The 21078-nt window shown below is 46.1% G+C and overlaps 1 pseudogene; it reads right to left on the bottom strand.

Annotated features, from left to right (window-relative positions):
* Positions 1–10109: 10109 nt before the first annotated feature.
* Positions 10110–18951, bottom strand: LOC130493482 (zinc finger protein 664-like; annotated as a pseudogene).
* Positions 18952–21078: the final 2127 nt, after the last annotated feature.

Here is a 21078-nt window from a genome sequence, read left to right on the forward strand (position 1 = left end):
CAAGGATTGTGAAGGGGCATGTCAGCCCAAATGATGGAGGTCTGCTGAGTACGGGAAAAACTGGCTTTCCATGGTTAGCCAGACACTGGCTGCAAATCAGGTCCACAAGTTATGTGCTATCCCAGGGCCTTTCCATTGGACCACAGATGACTTTGCAAGATCCCTGACTGGCCCCATATGTTTGGGGGTGATACCAGGCCTACTTAAGATTTGAGGGTTTTCCTCCTTCCTGTGTGCTCGGTTGACCAGGTGATAAGGGTTACTAATCTTGGGCATGGTGGCCAGGAATTTGAGACCAAACTTCTGTCTTGTGTTTTCCTGCCAGTAAGGCCAGTGCCAGGCTTTGTCTTTGGGCTGACATTCCTGTCCCCCAGTGGCTTTGACCCATGTGTTCCCCTTGATGTATGGGAACCTTTCCCCAGTGGACTATGGGGAGGTATTAAAGTCTTTGCTGGGGTGTTACCCATGTCTGCAGTAACCCTGTCTGGCAGAAGGCTAGTAGGCAATGGGTTGTGACTTGGACATTCAGCTAGGGTTACCAGCTCTGTCTTGGTAAATTTAGAGATTTGGGGCAACGCTTGGAAAAGGCGGTGTTTCTATTTCTGCCACTCCAAGCTATGTCACAAGGAACTACTCTGGTTGGTGGGTGTTGCTGTGGATGCAATGAAATTCCCAGAGACATGAATATAATTTCAAGGGTTCTGCAAGGGTAGAAAGGTTGAGAAACACTGCTCTAGGCATTTATATGGTTTCTCCCATGTGAGTTGTTTGATGGGAAATAAGGTGGTGACTCCAACTGAAGCTTTTCCCACACTCTGGGCAATCATATGGTTTCTCCGAGTGAATTATTTGATGGGATCTAAGGTGGCTACTCTGATTGAAGCCTTTCCCACACTCTAGGCATTTATATGGTTTCTCCCCTGTGTGAATTCTTTGATGGGAAGAAAGGTTGCTACTCTGACTGAAGCTTTTCCCACACTCTGGGCAATGATTTGGTTTCTCCCCTGAGTGAATTCTTTGATGGGCTCTAAGCTGGCAGCTGTGACGGAAGGCTTTTCCACACTCTAGGCATTTATATGGTTTCTCCTCTGTGTGAATTCTTTGATGGGAAGTAAGGTTGCCACTCTGACTGAAGCTTTTCCCACACTCTGGGCAATCATATGGTTTCTTTCCTGTGTGAATTCTTTGATGGGCATTAAGGTTGCTACTGTTTCTGAAGCTTTTCCCACACTCTGGGCAATGACGTGGTTTCTCCCTAGTGAATTCTTTGATGGGCTCTAAGCTGGCAGCTGTGACGGAAGGCTTTTCCACACTCTAGGCATTTATATGGTTTTTTCCCTGTGTGATTTGTTTGATGTAAAGTAAGGTTGTTACTCCAACTGAAGCTTTTCCCACACTCTGGGCAATCATATGGTTTCTTCCCTGAGTGAATTCTTTGATGGGAAGTGAGACTTCCATTATGAATGAAGCCTTTTCCACACTCCAGGCAATGATATGGTTTCTCCCCTGAGTGAATTCTTTGACGAGATCTTAGTTGGCTGCTCTGATGGAAGCCTTTTCCGCACTCTAGGCATTTATATGGTTTCTCCCCTATGTGAATTCTATGATGGGATCTTAGTTGGCTGCTCTGATGGAAGCCTTTTCCGCACTCTAGGAATTTATATGGTTTCTCCCGTGTGAATTCTTTGATGGGAAGTGAGACTTCCACTTTCACTGAAACTTTTTCCGCACTCCAGGCATTTATATGGTTTCTCCCGTGTGAATCCTTTGATGCGAAGTTAGTAAATATTTTTGCTTGAAGTTTTTTCCACACTCCATGCATTCATATATTTTCTTTCCGTTATTAGTGTTGCATTGGATATTAAGAATTTCCTCTCTTGCAGTGTGCTTATTCTTATTCTGTCCTTTGTAGATTTTTTGCTGTAGAGAGTCATCCCCCTGGACAAGACCAGAAGTATTTCTCCCTTTATATGGATGCTTTTCCTCTTCGTTCCTTAGCATATCACAATATTCCAGTTTGTCTTTTTCAACAGAATATGCATCCTCTGCCTGCATCCTGGGATGCTCAGATGGTTCATCTAATGACTCCCACACACTTCCTGTTGAAAGAAGAAAAACCTTTGTGATGATGACCACTCCAATGAATAAGGTAACTGGGGTGATTTTAATATGAGCAAGTAACCTGGAAACAATACTTTAATTTGGCCTTTGAATTTAAACAGCACAGAGGTAAATTAAGTGTGGTGAGACGGTGCATTTTTACATATTGGATTTTCTTATGCTCTTACAATGATAAAATAATAGAGTTGGAAAGGGCCATACAGGTCATCTAGTCCAACCCCTGCTCAATGCACACTCAGACTAAAGAATATCTGACAAGTATTTGTCCACCCACTGCTTGAAGACTGCCAGTGAGGGGGAGCTCACCACCTCCCTGGGGCAGCTGATTACAGTGCTGAACTACTCTTACTGTAAAAAAAAAGTAGTATTATGTTGTCCAACTGGGATGTTTTTGTGTGTGTGTGCACCTAATATGTGCTTCACTCTGTATGATAAAAAGTTACCTTTCTGGAACAGGTGTCATTTGGTCTCTGCACTTGGGCTCCTGCATTGTGGAAAATATCTCTAAAAGGTGGGGTTCCAAGAATTTCCTCTCCACCACCTCAGGACTATGCCAGCCCTTCCTCCTGGATATGAGCCTGTGGCTCAAATTTACACACATGCCAAAGAGGGACCGTGTCTCTTGTCTGCAGACCCAAAGAACTGTGGTTAATAATCTGTAGGTGCTTGGAAGGAAAACACTCCATTCTGCATTCCCAGTAGAGCAGAAAAACAGCCCACGACTTTCAGAACTAATTGCAAACAGAAAGAGGAATAAATTATGGGGGGGGGGGAATCTAAGGTGTAGGTTTGTGTACTTGGGAATGTCAACTTCACAGCAAAGCAGGTTTAAAAAGATGGGGGAACGGCCAGGGGAAACTCTGGGAGGTGCCAGAACGCTCTACAAATGCTGTGGGGAAGCAAGAAAAAAAATCTGTTTCCCAAAAGCATAGAACCTGGAACAAATCTCCTGCATGGAAAAGGATGAACACACTTGTATCCATTTCCCAAAGGCAAAAGAGTACAACGTTGATATTGAGCAAGGAAGGTTTCCTCAAAATACCCCACCTTTAACACTCTTTAGGTCAGGGGTGTCAAACATGCGGTCTGGAGAGCTTTTCTCTGGCCTGCAGAGCCAAGGAAGTTAGCTCCCACACCCTTTCTGGGCTTCTCTGGGGAGGGGCTCCACAAGCACAGCCAGACGCCTTCCCTGTAGTCTTTTTTCCTTTATCTCCCTCCCTCCCTTTCTCTCCCTCCTTCTTTCTCTCCTATTTTACTCTTTCTATCTCTCTCTTTCTCCCTCTTTATTTGTTTCTCTTTCTCTCTTTCTCCCCTGTCTTTCTGGACTGGGGGAGGGTTGCAGGCTCACCAGTCAAGGCAGCCACCCCCAGTTTAAAATAAAAAAAAATTAATACCAGGGACTAGAGATACAAACTTTACAGAAGACACATGCAAAGTCAATTAGTGATATTATTTTTTTACTTAATTTTTTTACTTAAGACTGTTAGATAAAAGAAAAACTGTAAGAAAGTTATTGTTGTAAGCTTGTTTTCTGAGTTAAGTATTGATGTGGTAAACGGGGGTTCGTGGGGGGAGAGAGAGACCTGAGATCGTTATTTCAAGAAAACAGTTTATTTGCAGCTGCTGACTCAGAGGCCCTAATGGGCAGAAATCTCTGAGCCCCGATTGTACTGAGGGAGAGGTATTTATCCAAATTCAAGATATGACAACCCATCAACATTCAGGGTAAAGCTGATAGCACTACAGACATAGAGGCGGCAGTAGAGTAACAGTTTCACCCAGTTCTTGTTATGGTTTACTGTAACCCTCCGTGACTCTTGCCCCAATTCCTTAGCACACAGACATACACACACAGAGATATCCTGCCCAGCAACAAGCTATTCCCTTGCTGTCCTAATACATTTCAATACATTTACAGAAAGGAAAAGAGATTATTACCAATTGCTAAATCAGTGGATCTTCCATAGTGAGGGGAAGTCTACCTTGCTGTCTCAGTATAAAGCAATATCATTATTTGACTTTGCCTGTGTCTTTTACAAAATTTGTATCTCCAGTATCTGGCATTACATTTTATGGCATTTATTTATTTATTTACACACACATGGCCCAGCCCGGCCAAGTGACATTTGTCATATTCAGCCCTCCTAACAAAGGAGTTGACACCCATACTTTAGGTTTTCTTTTGTGTGGGTCTCCAGAGACTGCAGGGCCACAGTCCGCCTTCCCACTTAAACCCCCCTTCCCAGCTCCCCCAGTTCTTTCCTCAGTACCCCCACCACATTTGCCTCCTCTCCCCCCTGAATCCCCCCTGCAAAACTCCCTTGGCCCGTTTCTTCAGCACCCCTCCAGCACCTGTCCCATCCACCCTCCCCCTAAATCTTTTTTTTTTAATCTTTTTTTTAATTTTCTTGATTTAAAATGTCAACATATAATAATGTCAACTCATCCAATGTTAAAAAATGCTAATAATACTAAAAAGTCAAATAATATTGCTAAATTAATCACAAATTGACTTCCCCCTCTCCCTCTTCCATCTAAAAATAAATTGTATAAACTTTTGCTAACGGAACTAATCCCAATACTATTTTAATTAATATATTCTTATCCTATCTAACATTATTAAATCACTACCTAATATAAAATTGATAAAAAGTGTAGATAAGGGATTAGATTAAAGCACCCTTCCCCTAAATCTCACCCTCAGCCCCCCCCACTTCTTCCCCCCTTTTCTATATCTGCCACCTCCTTTCCCCCCCCCACCTCTTCCCTCCCTCCTTCCTTGGCATCTCCTTCCCAAATGAGCCTCTGGAACCTGCAGCCACTTGAGCCCCGTCCAGCCTCGCTCTCCATCCCTGCTGCAGGGACCTCCTGGCTCTGCACTAAGGGGCCGAGGGTCTCTCATTGGGTGCATTGGGGGAGGCAGGCCCATTGGGGGAGGAGGATGGGGGGCGCTCTCTCTCGCCTCGTGGTGCACCCTCGCCCCGTCCTTTCTCTCTTGCATTGCAACGCCCCCACTTTTCCCCTCCCCCCCCCCAAGCCCCTTTGAGCTCCCCGGCTAGATCTGGGGCCGGGGGGGGGGAAGCACCTTAGAGACCCACAAGATCTTCGGGAAGGGGGCTTGGGGGGAGAGAAAAGGCGGAGCATCTGAGGAGAGGGGAGACAAATATGACCCCACCTCAAGTCAGCTGCAAAAGGGGAGAATCAGGCAGACAAGCAAAATAAATCTTTCATGGGCCAAGATGAAAGGAGAGCGCGGCCTGTTATTTGCCGCTAACAGTGTGTCAATTTGCATCCTTTTAAAATGAAGTGTTCAATGTCTCCCTATTGAGTTTTTTTTTTTTTTTTTGCAGAGTTGTGTTGGCCTTGGTTGTAAACATCTGCTCTGTACGGTCAGTTTCTGTTTTACCTGGCATGCTAACCATACATAAAATTTATTTGCAGTGTTGTGTCTTCCTACAAAATGGATGCATCTAAAGCTTACACTCAATAATAGTAATTCACAGTGGGTCGCCGTGTTAGTCTGTTTGCAGTAGTCAAAAAGGGCAAGAGTCCAGTAGCACCTTAAAGACTAACAAAAATATTTTCTGGTAGGGTATGAGCTTTCAATAATAGTAATAAGAGTTGGTTTTTATATGTGGACTTTCTCTACCACTTAACGAATCATAGAATAAGAGAGTGGGAAGGGACCACCAGGGTCATCTAGTCCAACCCCCTGCACAATGCAGGAATTTCACAACTACCTCCCCACGCACACACGCACACACCCCTCATGACGGGCAACAGAAAACAACTTGGCACCATCCTCTATATGACACCCCCTCGAGTACTTGAATATGGTTATCATGTCCCCTCTCAGTCTTCTCCTCCTCAGGCTAAACATACCCAGCTCCTTCAACCTTTCGACTTGGTCTCCAGACCCCTCACTATCTTTGTTGCCCTCCTATGGACACGTTCCAGCTTGTCTACATCTTTCTTAAATTGTGGTGCCCAAAACTGAACACAGTACCCCAGTTTAGGTCTAACCAGAGCGGAGTAAAGCGATACCATCACTTTGCGTGATCTGGACACTATACTTTTGTTGATGCAGCCCAAGACCGCATTTGCCTTTTTAGCTACCGCATCACACTGCTGAGTCATGTTCAGTGTTTGGTCTACTAAGACCCCAAGATCCTTTTCGCACACACTACTGCTCAGACAAGTCTCCCCCATCCTATAATTATGCATTTGATTTTTCCTACCTAAATGCAGAATTTTATATTTATCTCGGTGTAAGCTCTAGTCCTGCGGCAAACCCATAAACAGACTTCAGCAGACGGCAAATCCACAAAAGCAGTTTTATTGGTTAAAATCGACAGGTATCAGAAGCCATATTTAAAAGGACACTAGTAAGGGTCAAAGGTAAGGCACATAGCATATATGGGAGAGCAAAAGGAGATAACCGGTTACCCACGCAACCCCCCCCCCCAACAGGCAGGAAGGAGCACTCAGCAATTCCCACAGTATGGGAATCTATGAAGACTAAACACGGGGCTTAGACTGGCCTTGGACAGAATAGCACAACAGCACCAGGAAGCAGCACAACAGCACTACCACATACCATCCTCATGGCCTGCTCCTGACACTCTGTTGAAATGCATTTTATTGGTTTTAGTCCAATTCTCCAGCCTGTAAAGATCATCCTGTATCCTGGCTATGTCTTCTATCGTATTTGCTACCCCTCCAAATTTAGTATCATCTACAAATTTATTAAGCATCCCCTCTAATCCTTCATCCAAATCATTTATAAAGATATTGAACAACACGGGGCTCAGGACAGATCCCTAAGGCACTCCACTAGTCACTCCTCTCCAAGTGCATGAGGAACCATTAGCAAACACTCTGTCAACCAATTACAGATCCACCTAACAGTAACAGGATCTAAATCACATTTTCCCAATTTGTCAACAAGAATATTATGGGGAATCAAACCGGCTTACAATTACCGTCCCTTTCCCTCCCCGCAACAGACACCCTGTGAGGTAGGTGAGGCTGAGAATGTGTGACTTGCCAAAAATCACCCAGCTGGCCTCAGGTGTAGGAGTGGGGAAACAAATCCAGTTCACCAGATTAGACTCATTAGACTCTGCCGCTCATGTGGAGGAGTAGGGAATCAAACCCGGTTCTCCAGATCAGAGTCCATTGCTCCAAACCACCACTCTTAACCACTACACCATGCTATGAAAACCCAGGACCAGGATTCGCTTTCTGTGAATTTGCATACATTCTTATGATTCCAATTTGGTGTCAACACAACTTGGTTTTGTTTCACTGGTTTTCTTGCACTCCTAGCTTGCTCGATGAATTAGGCAACATTTATGGTTTTCCTCTATGGTAACTTGGATCAGGAGCAGTTGGGATATCAGTAGAGCTATTCCAAGCCACAGAAGCGGAGTCCATCAAAATCTTGACAAGAATATGCCAACAGATAGGGAAAACAAAACAATGGCCCACAGACTGGAAACGATCCATTTACATTCCAATTCCTAAGAAAGGAGACAACAAAGATTGCAGCAACTATCGGACCATCGCATTAATTTTTCATGCAAGTAAAGTGATGCTCAAAATCTTACAGCAAAGGCTGTAACCATATATGGAACGAGAAATGCCGGATGTTCAAGCTGGGTTGAGAAAAGGAAGAGGCACTAGAGATCGTATTGCAAATATATGTTAGTTACTGAAGCATACGAGAGAATTTCAGAAGAAAATCAGCTTGTGTTTCATAGATTACAGCAGAGCTTTTGACTGTGTGGATCACGAAAAGCTATGGCTAGTTACATTATTGGCAGAAAACCGTGAAGATTTGAAACGACTACTGCTGAAAAAGAGAAAGTGCCATAGCAGGACTACAGCTGAACATCAAGAAAACAAAAGTAACGACTACAGGAGAATTACACAACTTTAAGGTTGACAATGAGGAAATTGAAATTGTTCAAGACTTTCTATTCCTTGGCTCCACCATCAACCAAAAGGGAGACTGCAGCCAAGAAATCAGAAGGAGATTGAGACTGGGAAGGGCAGCCATGAAGGAGCTAGAAAAGATTTTGAAGTGTAAGGATGTGTCACTGGCCACCAAAACTAGATTAATTCATGCCATCGTATTCCCTATTACTATGTATGGGTGTGAAAGCTGGACAGTGAAGAAAGCTGATGGGAAGAAAATAGATTCCTTTGAAATGTGGTGTTGCAGGAGAGTGTTACGGATTCCATAGACTGTCAAAAAAACAAATCAGTGGGTTATAGATCAAATCAAGCCTGAACTGACCCTAGAAGCTAAAATGACTAAACTGAGGCTGTCGTATTTTGGTCACGCCATGAGACGACAAAAGTCACTGGAAAAGACAGTCATGCTAGGAAATGTTGAGGGCAGCAGGAAAAGAGGAAGACCCAACAAGAGATGGACTGACTCAAAGGAAGCCACAGCCCTCAATTTGCAAGATCTGAGTAAGGCTGTCAAAGATAGGACATTTTGGACGACTTTCATTCATAGGGTCGCCATGAGTTGGAAGCGACTTGATGGCACTTAACACACACAGCTTGGATCAGCCCCCCAAAACATCATTCCCCAATAGAGGCTTACATATGTGGTTAGAATGTCCAAGGGTTAAACTTTTTGGGGAAATGATTTTGAAGAGAATGGAACAGCTTTTTAAAATCAAGATTAATTTGGATATAGACGTGCTATTTATCAGTGCAGTGGAACAACAATAACTGGAAATGCCCAGGAACTCTGTAAAGCTATGATCCTAGCAGCACAAGCTACAATAGCAAAAGGTTGGAAAGAAGCAAACAAATGGACTTTTGAATGTTGGAATGATTATTTATATGAATATATACAATCAGATATTGTTGCACAATTGACTAAAAACTCACCATGGGATAGCAAAATAAGGGAAATAAAGGACAAGTGGTCTCTGTACTTGAATTGGATAAAATGCGAGGAAGTCAACCCTAATAAAACTAAGAAATTGAGAAACATGCTTCTGGTTAAAGATTTCGGTGTGCAAATGTTGGGTGGAGGGAAAAATGTATAACATAGTATGGATTTGAAAATAATATATAACCTAATGATATTAATAAAAAAAAACAGAACACAAGGGGGTTTCTTTAAGGGGCAGACTGTCGCTGCAAGGGCAACCATTATGAGGCTGCTCAGAGGGGTGATAGACATGTACTTCTGAGGGGAGTAGTTCACTGGGTCTGTCACTCCCTACAACACTGCTAGCAAATATTTTGTTTTATAATTTTTTTATTTTTGAAAAAAAATTCAAAAAGAGTGATATACAATATTCAAAATTTATTCTTTTCCTTCCTTGGCACCCAGGATATGTTGTGGTAAACTCACTAATTTATTCAAAAACTGACTATTAAAATAATATTGAATGTTTTCAATACGTTTTTCGACATTCTTCTCTTCCTTTCTTCTCAATGCACAAACTCAGTTATAACCCAAATAGGGTTGTGATAAACATAATAACAGTGAGACATAACTATATATGTAAAACTGCAAGTGGCTATATGATTTAAGAGTATGATTTAAGAACACTGTTAGCACCGTTGACTTTATTAATATGGTCACAGACCTGCAAAAATCACAAGACTGCTGGCATCTGATAAGCAATGCGTGTTCTTGGGGCAAGAAGGTCACTGCTGGTATTGGCGGGGCCCTTTGCATGTGGCATGCAAGGAATGTTAAGGGGCATGTCAGCCCAAATGATGGATGTCTACTGCGTAGGGTGCAACATTGGCTTTCCATTGCTAGCCTGACTCTGGCTGTAAACCATACTTCATTTTGGAATATAAGTAAGACTTCCGCTATGACTGAAGCCTTTTCTACACCTTAATGAAACTTTCCCCACACTCTAGACATTTCTTGCTTTCTCCACTGAGTGAACTCCTTCATGGGAAGTACGATGCCCCCTCTCACGGAAGCCTTTCCACACCCCAGTCATTCATATGGTTTTTCCCGAGTGAGTTCTTTGATGGTGAGTACGGCTTCCAGTCTCACTGAAGCTTTTTCCACACTTCAGGCATTGATATTTTTTTTCTCCATTGTGTGAATTTTTTGATGGGAAGTAAGGTTTCCCCTATGCCTAAACGTTTTCCCACACTCTAGGCATTTATATGGTTTTTCTCCTGTGTGAATTCTTTGATGAGAAGTAAGGGCTCCACTCGAACTGAAACTTTTCCCACACTCTAGACATTTATATGGCTTCTCCTTTGTGTGAATTCTTTGATGCAAAGTAAGGTTTGAACTCATACTGAAGCCTTTTCCACATTCCATGCATTTATATGGTTTCTCCCCCGTGTGAATTCTTTGATGGGAAGTAAGGTGTGCACTGTGACGGAAGGTTTTCCCACACTGCAAACATTTATATGGTTTCTCTCCTGTGTGAATTCTTTGATGGGAAGTAAGGTCTCCACTTGTCCTGAAGCCTTTTCCACACTCCATGCATTTATATGGTTTTTCCCCGGTGTGAATTCTTTGATGAAAAGTAAGGGGTCCACTCATACGGAAGGTTTTTCCGCACTCTAAGCATTCATACGGTTTCTCCCCTGAGTGAACTCTTTGGTGGGAAGTAAGGTTTCCATTTGTACGGAAGCCTTTTCCACACTGCAAGCATTTATACGGTTTCTCCCCTGTGTGAATTCTTCGATGGCGAATAAGGGCTGTCATCCTACCGAAGCCTTTTCCACACTGCAGGCATTTATACGGTTTCTCCCCTGTGTGAATTCTTTGATGGGAAGTAAGGTCTCCACTTGTCCTGAAGCCTTTTCCACACTCCATGCACTTATATGGTTTTCCCCTGTGTGAATTCTTTGATGGGAAGTAAGGGCTCCATTTTCACGGAAGGTTTTTCCGCACTCCATGCACTTATATGGTTTCTCCCCAGTGTGAATTCTTTGATGAGAAGTAAGGGTTCCATTTTCACGGAAGGTTTTTCCGCACTCTAAGCATCCATACGGTTTCTCCCGAGTGAATTCTTTGATGAGAAGTAAGGTGTGCACTTTGACGGAAGGTTTTTCCGCACTCTAAGCATTCATACGGTTTGTCCCCTGAGTGAATTCTTTGATGGGAAGCATGGTATCCACTGTGACTAAAGCTTTCCCCATGCTGCAGGCATTTATATAGCTTCTCCCCTGTGGGAATCATTTGATGGCAAGTTAGTGTATATTTTTGCTTGAAGGTTTTTCCACACACTAGGCATTTATATATTGTCCTTCTGTCACTGGTGTTCCATTGGATATTAAGAATTTCACCACTTTCAGTGCGTTTATTCCTATTTTGTCCTTTGTAGATTTTTTGCAGTACAGAGTCACCCCCCTGCACAAGACCAGAAGTATTTCTCTCTTTATATAGAAGTGTTCCCTTATTCCTCAGTGCATCACAATATTCCAGTTTGTTTTTCACATCGGAATATGCATCCTCTTTCTGCATCCTGAGATACTCAGATGGTTCATCTGCTGACTCCCATGCCCTGCCTGATGAAAGAAAGAAAAACCTTTGTGATGATGACCACTCAGATAAAAAAGGTGAGAGTATTTTAATCTGAACAATACGTTAATTTGGCCTTTGTATTTAAACAACGCAGAAGTGAAGTGTGGTGAGACATTGCATTTTTACATATTTTCTTATAGAATCATAGAGTTGGAAGGGGCAATACAGGCCATGTATTCTAACAGCCTGTTCAATGCAGGATCAGCCTAACACATCCCTGACAAGTGTTCGTCCAGCCACTTCTTAAAAACTGCCAGTGAGGGAGAGCTCACCACCTCCCTCAGAAGTCAATTACACTGCTGAACTACTCTAAAAAATATGTAGTCTTATGTTGTCCAACTGGTTTTTTTTTAGTGTATCCGGTGTATGCTTCTCTCTGTATAATAAAGACTTCTCTTTCTGAAACTGGTGTCATTTGGTCTCTGCAAGGCCTATGGAGGCAGCTCTATGAAATGAGAAAATGTATTGAATGGGATAATGGCTGGAAACAGGTTAACTCTTTGCTGAGATCTAGCAACTTTAGGCCAATGCCAGCAGCATAAATTCCCCATTCCCAGTGGCAACAAGAAGCCTGCAGGGTTATTTCTCCATGGTTTTCCCCACCAGGACTGGAACGACTCATCCTCAGAAGGGCACCCCTCACATGAGAGTTGCTTTGGGTCAGGTCAGGAGTTGGTAGAAGGAAGTCACCTATTTTCATAGGTTCAAGATCTACAAGCACCACTTGAGCATCCCAACCCAGCCAACCTCTTTGGAGGAGAAACTCAAATGGTGATTATAAACAAGGCCAAGTGAATCCACCAGCCTTTCGGAAGGAAAAGCAGGGAACACACAGTCCCGTGACAGACATCTGAGCAGCTACCTGTCAATCCCTCCTCTTCATTGGAGATCAGGAGAAACGGTTCTTCCTCCAGCCAGGAGATGAGGTCAGGTTTGGCAATCCGAGGCCCTTTTAATTAGGAAAAACACACACAACACATTATACCTCTTCTTTGTGCCCATGAATATAGCCATTCCAAGCCAGGCTGACTGTCCCTCCAGAAATACACAACAGGCAAGTAATAGGGTTGGGGTGGAGTACAGTATGGGATCAAGAATCATCCATCTTGTGTTATCCTGAGACCCTGGAAGAGCATGTGTATATGGCCAGACACACATGCACACCCAAATATGGGCCTCGTGGAATGTGAGCCTCTGTATACATGGGTGGCAGATTGGTGCAGTATTTCCCCACAAAATAGTGGGACAATCCTTTTATAAGGGGTGACTTTTATTAAGAATATCAGCCATTATGGATCGGATCAAGGCCCATAAAGTCCAGCAATCTGTTCACACAGCATCAAGGGACAGATTGAAGGCAAGACAGAAAGGAGAATCTTAAAGGCTATATCTATTTTGGCAGAAATGCCACCATTTCTAAGATCTTTGATGATTTAAGGCGTCCAATTATGACTCACTCATGGCTACTCCATGAGACAGATGCGGGGTTGTGTACATGTCCCCGAAGAACATGAGAGAAGGAAGGTGCAACAAGAGAGGGAAAGAGAATGAAAGAGCATGCACAGAGGAAGCCTGGGAATCCAAAGAGGGGGAGAGTTATGCGGGAGACATGGGGGGAAAGGGGGCAGACAGGAGCCAGGGGATCTGGAGAGAGACATCAGCATGCTCCCTGGCAGGAACCAGGGGTGGCATCAGAACAATGAGAACAAAGAGTGTGGGGCCACAGTGAGAGAAAGAGGGACAAACTAAGAAACAGGGAGGGAGTAGATCAGAGCTGCTAATCCTGAAGAGCCCATGGTGACTCCTTAGAGCCAGCGGGTTAGATGGAAGAACCTGTCCTGAAGTGAATTGTTGAGTCCCAGACCCGATAAACTTAATTTCTCATATTTTACGGGGGAAGGGGGGTCCTGTGAGAGTGGAATCAAATTACATGGTCCTATTTGCTAGTTTCAAGATTCAAGAAATTTATTTCCTTTGCTCCTATCTGTTTGGAACAATGCTTAATTCAAAAACAACCATTGAATACTTGCTTACAGATGTGTCAGGAGATGAGGTTTTCCCTTTATAATTAACTCAGGAAAGAGAAGAGGTTGATCACTTGGATCAGTTAAGAGATTTAGCTTACGAAAATCCCTATCTTCTGCAGTATTTCTCCTTCGTTCCCACAAAAACTGCCAAAAAATGTTTTGTGGCTGGAAACTGAAAACATTTTAGCAAGTCTGGATTATTTGCTTTTAGAACAGGCTTTCTTGCAGAAAACTCATTTTGCATTTTGAAGTATTTTGGCAATTCTTTCCTGAGTCTGATCAAGTGGCCTTTTCCCCTTTGGGCATTTTTTCTCTGAGAATGAAAGGATGGTGGAAGCTATTTTCTGGAGCAACCTGAGTCCCTAGACAACTACAGGACCAGGACAAAAAGATCCTTACCCAGAGAGGCCACGTTGCCAAAATTCTCCAGCATGACTTCCTTGTACAGAGCTCTCTGGGCTGGGTGCAGCAGGGCCCACTCCCCCTGGGTGAAGTGCACTGCCACCTCCTCAAAGGACACCATGCCCTGAAAGAAGAAGAAGAAGAGGGAAGCATTTCTTTATGTCACTGGAAAGCTGGTCTGGGGAGGGGGCAGAAACATACAGTCAATTAATACTGTCAATTAAGAGCAGCACAAAGAGGATTTGAGAAGAGCCCCGTGGGGATATTGGGCTTCCCCCTCCCAGCGCTCCTGGGGGCCTCTTGAGGCCGCAGGGGTTGTCCTCATTGGCAGGGGGCTGGCAGCCTTGTGGGGGAAGAGGCCACAGATGTCCATATGGAAAGGACCAAATGATTTTCTGTGAGAAATTCATGGTCCGGTATTGTTTCCACGGTCCCTGCTTGGGCTTCTCTGCACATGCCATCCTGGACAGGGGTGACCACTTCCCAGCCTCCCCAGTGGGCAGACTCGACATCTTGCAGCACCAGAACCACCAGCCAGGAGCCCGATCCGGTGAGCCTCACAACACAGAAGGGAGCAATCGTGCCCTCCCCTGCACATCTCCCATACCTGAGTTGGCTGCATGGCGACTCTTGTCCCTTCACCACACGGAGGAGATGGCACAGCAAGTATCCAGGGTGTCTCTCCGCTGCTGCCTAAGAATCATAGAATCATAGAGTTGGAAGGGACCACGGTCATCTAGTCCAACCCCCTGAACAGTGCAGTAAATTCACAACTACCTCCCCCCACATACCCAGTTAGGAGGGAGAAGAAGAAAGAGGGTGGGAAACCCTTTCTTCTACGGAGACATTTTCTGGACTGACCCTCTCTCCAGATTGGATTTGGGGCACAAGTCAAGATCCTGGATTCAAGAAATGAAGGCCCGAGGGTTTGACCCATCAACTCCCTCCGCTCAGCCATTCCATAGGGAGGAGGAGGTCCCACATTAAGGAGGGCGATGTTCCCCTCCCTTCCTCGAAATGCCTCCTCTCAACCTCACCAAATTGTGGTTAATAATTACTGGGGCACTGGGAGGAAACACCCCTGCCTGAAAGACTCTGCCTGCCGGAGTGGGCAATACATGGCTAGGCATAAGGGCCACAAGACCTGGGAGAAGGAAGTTACCTGTTTTCATAAGTTCAAGATCTACAGGCCCCATTTCAGCATCCACAACCCAGGACAGACCTAAGCCGCTGCCTGCCAATCCCTCGTGTTCATCAGAGCCCAGGAGAAACAGCTCATCTTCCTCTACCAGCCAGGATATGACGTCAGGTCTGGCTATCAGGGGTCCTATTTATAAGGGTGGGAAACACAAAATTAGACCTCTTCTGTGAGCATATAAGTTCAGCAGTTCCTAGTGATGTTGACTGACCCTCTAGAAATACACTACAGACAACTAACAAGTGGGGACCTGTGAGAAACTTGTGGGAGTGGTTAAAACACTTAGGGCTGTTTAGCCTGGAAAGAAGGTGGCTGAGGGGAGATATGATAGAGGTCTATAAAATTACGCATGTTTTGGAGAGCGTGGACAGGGAGAGGTTTTTCTCCCTCTCCCATAATACTAGAACACGGGGTCATCTGCTGAAGCTGGAGGTTGACAGATTCAAAACAGATAAAAGGAAGTATTTTTCACACAATGCATAGTTAAATTGTGGAACTCCCTGCCCCAGGATGTGGTGTTGGCTGCCAACTTGGAAGGCTTTAAGAGGGGAGTGGACATGTTCATGGAGGAAAGGGGTATTCATGGCTATTAGTTAAAATGGATACTAGTCATGCTGCATACCTATTCTCTCCAGTATCAGAGGAGCAGCCTATTATCTTAGGTGCCGTGGAACACAGGCAGGATGGTGCTGCTACAGTCGTCTTGTTTGGGGGCTTCCTAGAGGCACCTGGTTGGCCACTGGGTGAACCGATTGCTGGACTTGATGGACCTTAGTCTGATCCAGTAGGGCTTTTCTTATGTTGTTATGTTCTTATCCCGTTCCCCTCACCTTTGCTTCCTCCCCTCTTCCCCCACTTCTCTCAGTCTCTCCCTCTTTCTCCCTCCTGCCAACCTTTTTCTGACTCTTTCACTCCTCCATGCCTTGTCACACTCTCTTTGTGCCCCCATCCTCCTCCCAACCGCCCACCTACACCCCCCCAACAGCAGCAGAGATTGTAGTGGCTCTCCTGCTATCCTAACAGATCTCCCACCTATAGAGATCAGTCCCCCTTAGGGTTGCCAGCTCCAAGTTCGGAAATGCCTGGAGATTTGGGGGTGGAGCCTTGGGAGGATAAAGTTTGGGGAGAGAAGCAACCTCGGCAGGGCATCATGCCAAAGACTGCACCCTCCAAAGCAGCCATTTTCTCCAGGGGAACTGATCTCCGTCATCTGGAGACCAGTTGTAATTCCGGGAGATTTCCAGCACTCACCTGGGCTTGACAATGCAGGTTCCCCTGGAGGAAATGGCTGTTTTGGAGGGTGGAGTCTATGGCATTATACTCCTCTTGGGTTCCCCCCTCCTCAAACCCCACCCTCCCCAAGGAAAAAGATTTTACCCTTTCTGCCTGTGCTGGCCATGATACTTTTCTGGGGCAGGGAGATTTTAAAAGAGTGGAAAGAGGGGAAAAGTGAAGCTAACCTGAATCGACGCATGGAAAAGGCAGGAGAAAAGGGCCTGAATTAATGCTGTCCACACCACCACATCACCTCTTTGCCAGCTGTTCCTCCTGGACATGTGAACCAGGCCTGAGATTCAGATGTATATACGTGCTGCGAAGGGCCAGTTGTCCCTGGCCTGAGGATCCTAAAGTGATCCTGCAACTGTGCTTAATAATCTCTACGTCCATGAAGGGAACCCGTCCCCTTCCCCGCTTCACAAATGTCTAGCAGAGTAGAAAAAGAGCCCCCAAAGGATGTGAGATTGACCAGAAGGAGAGATAAATTTGGGAGGGGGAACAATCTAAGGTATTTTCCACAAGAGGACAGGATAGTGCAATTCTGCCATTGCTGCATTGCTACAGTTCAGAGGCAAATGGGGGTTTCCCTTCTTTCTCCCTGCCCAGACTCCCTGCACGGGCCACCGCACCCCCATACGCCACGGGGGCTTTTCCAGGTTGTTTTAAACCTCGGCAGTGGAGTAGTATTATATCAGTCCAACCAGATAGACTCATTAGAATCACAGAAACATAGAGTTGGAAGGGACCTCCAGGGTTATCCAGACCAACCCCCTGCACAACGCAGGAAATTCACAACTCCCCCGCCCCCACTCCTCCAGGGACCCCTGCTCTATGCCCAGAGGAAGGTCAAAAACCTCCAAGACCCCTGGCCAATCTGTCCTGGAGGGAAATGCCTTCCTGACCCCAAAGTGACTGAGGAACCGCTCTAACTGTCAGAAAGTTCCTCCTAATGTTGAGCCAAAAATGATACAACAATATTTAACTGCTGATTAAGAAACCAAATCAGAAACATATGCACACACACACACACAGAGGGCAAGGGGGGGAATTGGCTGCTGTAGAGGTGGGGCCAGGGGGGATTTGAAGAGGCAGGGGAAATTAGTCCAGGCAGTTACAGATTTACACTTTGCAGCAAAGTCAGTTTGGGAAAGGCAGAGGAAATGCTCGCAGATGCTCCATGATGCTTAGAATTGCCAGCTCTGGGTTGGGAAATACCTGGTGATTTCTGGGGCGGAGCCGGAGGAGGGCAGGGTTTGGGAAGGGGCTTCCATGCCATATTCAAATGCGAAAGTGGTCATTTTCTCCATGTGAACAGATCTCTATCGGCTAGAGAGCAGTTGTACTAGCGGGAGATCTCAGGCTACTACCTGGCGGTTGGCAACCCTAATGATGCTGTGGGGAAGTGTGTGTGTGTGGGGGGAAACACCAGTTCCCAAAAGCATCAAACCCGGAAGAAGTCACTCGCATGGAAAAGGACTAAGACTCTTGCTTCCATTTCCAGAATTAAAAGGGCACAATGTTGATATTCAGCAGGAAGGTTTCCTCAAAATACCACCCCCCCTTTCCAATCTTTAGTTTAGGGTCTCTTTTGCGTGGGTCTTCAAGTGCCCCAGTCCTTCTTCCCAGCTCTCCCGGACCTTTCTTCAGCACCCCCCACTTAATAACTCCCCATCCTGCCCCACGCCAGATCTCCCCACTTAATAGCTCCCACGGCCCCTTTGTTCAGCACCCAAAGAATCGGAAGGGACCACCAGGGTCATCTAGTCCAGCCCCCTGCACAATGCAGGAAATTCACAACTACCTCCCCCCACTCCATGCCCAGAACATGGCCAAGATGCCCTCCTTCTCATCATCTGCCCAAGGTCCTAGAACCCCTCCCCTCGCACACCTGCCCCATCCACCCCCCCCGAAATCTCACCCTCAGCCCCCCACCCCTTCCCCCTCCCTGCATCTGCTCCCTCCTCCTCCCCCCCAAATTTCTCCCCCAGCCCCTCCTGCATCCGCTCCCTCCTTCTCCCCCCACCCCTCATCTCTTCCACAGCCCCCCCCCACCTCTTCCCTCCCTCCTTCCAGATGTGGAGCCTCGCTCTCCATCCCTTGCACCGACCTCCTGCCTCTGCACGAAGGGGCCGATGCATTGGGGAGGGGGACCCATCGGGGAAGGAGGATGGGGGGGCTCTCTCTTTCTCTCTCTCGCCTCGTGGTGCACCCCCCCTCCTTTCTCTCTTGCATTGCAACGCCCCCACTTACCCCTCCAAAGCCCCCTTGAGCTCACCGGCTAGATGTGGGGCCGGGGGCAGGTTGGAGACCCCGAAGATCTTCAGGGGGGGAGCTTGGGGAGCCCCCCCTCGGGGACCCTCTTGCAGCTCGGCCGACCCCCGCCCAGCCATGGAAGCCCAAGCCCGGGAAATGCGGCTGGGGGTGGGGGGTGGGGGACAGGAAGAGGCTTTCCCCGTCGTCAGCCCCCGCCCCACATTTGCCTCTCTAGCACTGTGGCTGACTCTCTCTCTTTTTCACACTCACACACACACACACACAACAGAGAGCATCCCCCCCAGTCCGAGGAAACAAAATGCAGAGCATCCCAGAAAAGGGCAGATCAATTAGGATGTCCCAGTCAAGGGGCGGGGGGGGGGAGCAAACCATAATGAGAAATATAAAGAAATACAAAGCGAGAAAAAAAAATCTCGGATAACCATGGGATGTGGGGTTGCCTGACAGTAAACATATTTTAAGTCTTTTTTTTTTTTTTTTAGGCCTGTCAGCTGCCTCGCTGATCTCTTTAGCAACAAGGCATGGGCCGTTGTTGTTTTTAAGTTTCTTTTCTTATTTCCAGTTTGATCTTATTTCAGAACATCAGAAAAGCCCTGCCGGATCAGACCGAGGACCATCACGTCCAGCGGTCTGGTCTGTTCACACAGTGGCCAACCAGGTGCCTCTAGGAAGCCCCCAAACAAGACGATTGTTTGTACTCTTTGAAAACTATATAAACTACTCATTAAAATTATTTACACGCTGGTGTTCCCAGCAGCGTCTGGGGGAGTCTACAGGATGCTGCACAAAACCTAGCCGTTCCTACTCTGTGTGTGTGTTAAGAGCCGTCGAGTCGCTTCCGACTCATGGCGACCCTATGAATGAAAGTCCTCCAAAATGTCCTATCTTTGACAGCCTTGCTCAGATCTTGCAAATTGAAGGCTGTGGCTTCCTTTATTGAGCCAATCCATCTCTTGTTGGGTCTTCCTCTTTTCCTGCTGCCCTCAACTTTTCCTAGCATGACTCTCTTATCATGACGTGACCAAAATACGACAGCCTCAGTTTACTCGTTTTAGCTTCTAGGGTCAGTTCAGGCTTGATTTGATCTATAACCCACTGATTTGTTTTTTGGGCAGTTACTATAGAATGGTATAACCAATGATGGCTGCCTAAAAGGAAAGGAGACGGTCTGCCTTTCTGGTTTGAAGAAGTTGAATGTTATCAAAATGGCATATATGAGAATAAAGGAGAGGGAATGCATAAATAGAGGAGAATGGCTAGTATGGCTCCATTTCTCCCAACCTACAGATGGCAATCAGGAAGTTGAGAGGGGAATGGGGAAGAGAAGAAAGAGAAAGAATGATTGGGGAGAAGAAAACCAATGTCAGAGAAAGCGAGAGGTGACAGAGAAAAAGGCAATCTGAGTCAAAGTGAGTGAGAGAGCCATGAGAGTGGAGCCTATGCATAAGATTTAAGTTGTGGCTGGTAAACATTTTTATACATTATAAGCAATGGCAACATGAGAAGGTTCCCTTTTTTCCTCCAAGGGCCATTTGGATATTTATAACATCATTTGCAGGCCATACAAAATTATCAACTTAAAAATTAGCTGACCAAGCCCCAAGCAGGAAGCTGCCCCAGATGACTCCCCCCCAGCGCAGACAAGCAGGCAGGTATCCAACCAGTGGAGCACTCGCCCACCTGGTGGCACAGGGTGGTCTGTTGCACCAGCCGGGTGTAGCCGGCCAGCAGCACACCGGAGTTGCTCCTGCTCCGCATGGTTGGGGCCTACAGCTGGCTCCTGCTACCTCCACCCACCTGTGCACTCCCCCCCCCTGTGCAATCTAGCCCTGCCTCCTTTAACTCCTTCATTGTCGCCCCTTCCACCCTCAGCCATCTTGTAGTACAGAGGAAATATGTTTCTCCACAGCCGGGGTGGGAAAGGGTTAACACAGTTTCTTATGTGGTCCTAGAAGCTCCATAGCTAACGGGGACTCTTCTGCAAGGGGAGGGGGAGGTTCCTTTTCTAGGCAAAACAAACTCACATCTGCTTTGAATAGAGGCTATTCCTGTCCGTGGGAGGGGGCGGATCGTCAGTCTTAGATCCTTCTGAGCTAGAGATCTGCCAGGATCCACAAAGGGCCAGACCAAATGATTCTGCGGGCCTTAAACCATTCTTCACCCCTGGCATATAACAAGATTGAATTTTTTTGTTGTCTCTGCTGGTACTACTCTGCTGTAGTGACAGGCCCTTTGTGTGGGAC

The sequence above is a fragment of the Euleptes europaea genome, chromosome 1 (genome assembly GCF_029931775.1).
Source record: "Euleptes europaea isolate rEulEur1 chromosome 1, rEulEur1.hap1, whole genome shotgun sequence".
Lineage (NCBI taxonomy): Eukaryota > Metazoa > Chordata > Lepidosauria > Squamata > Sphaerodactylidae > Euleptes > Euleptes europaea.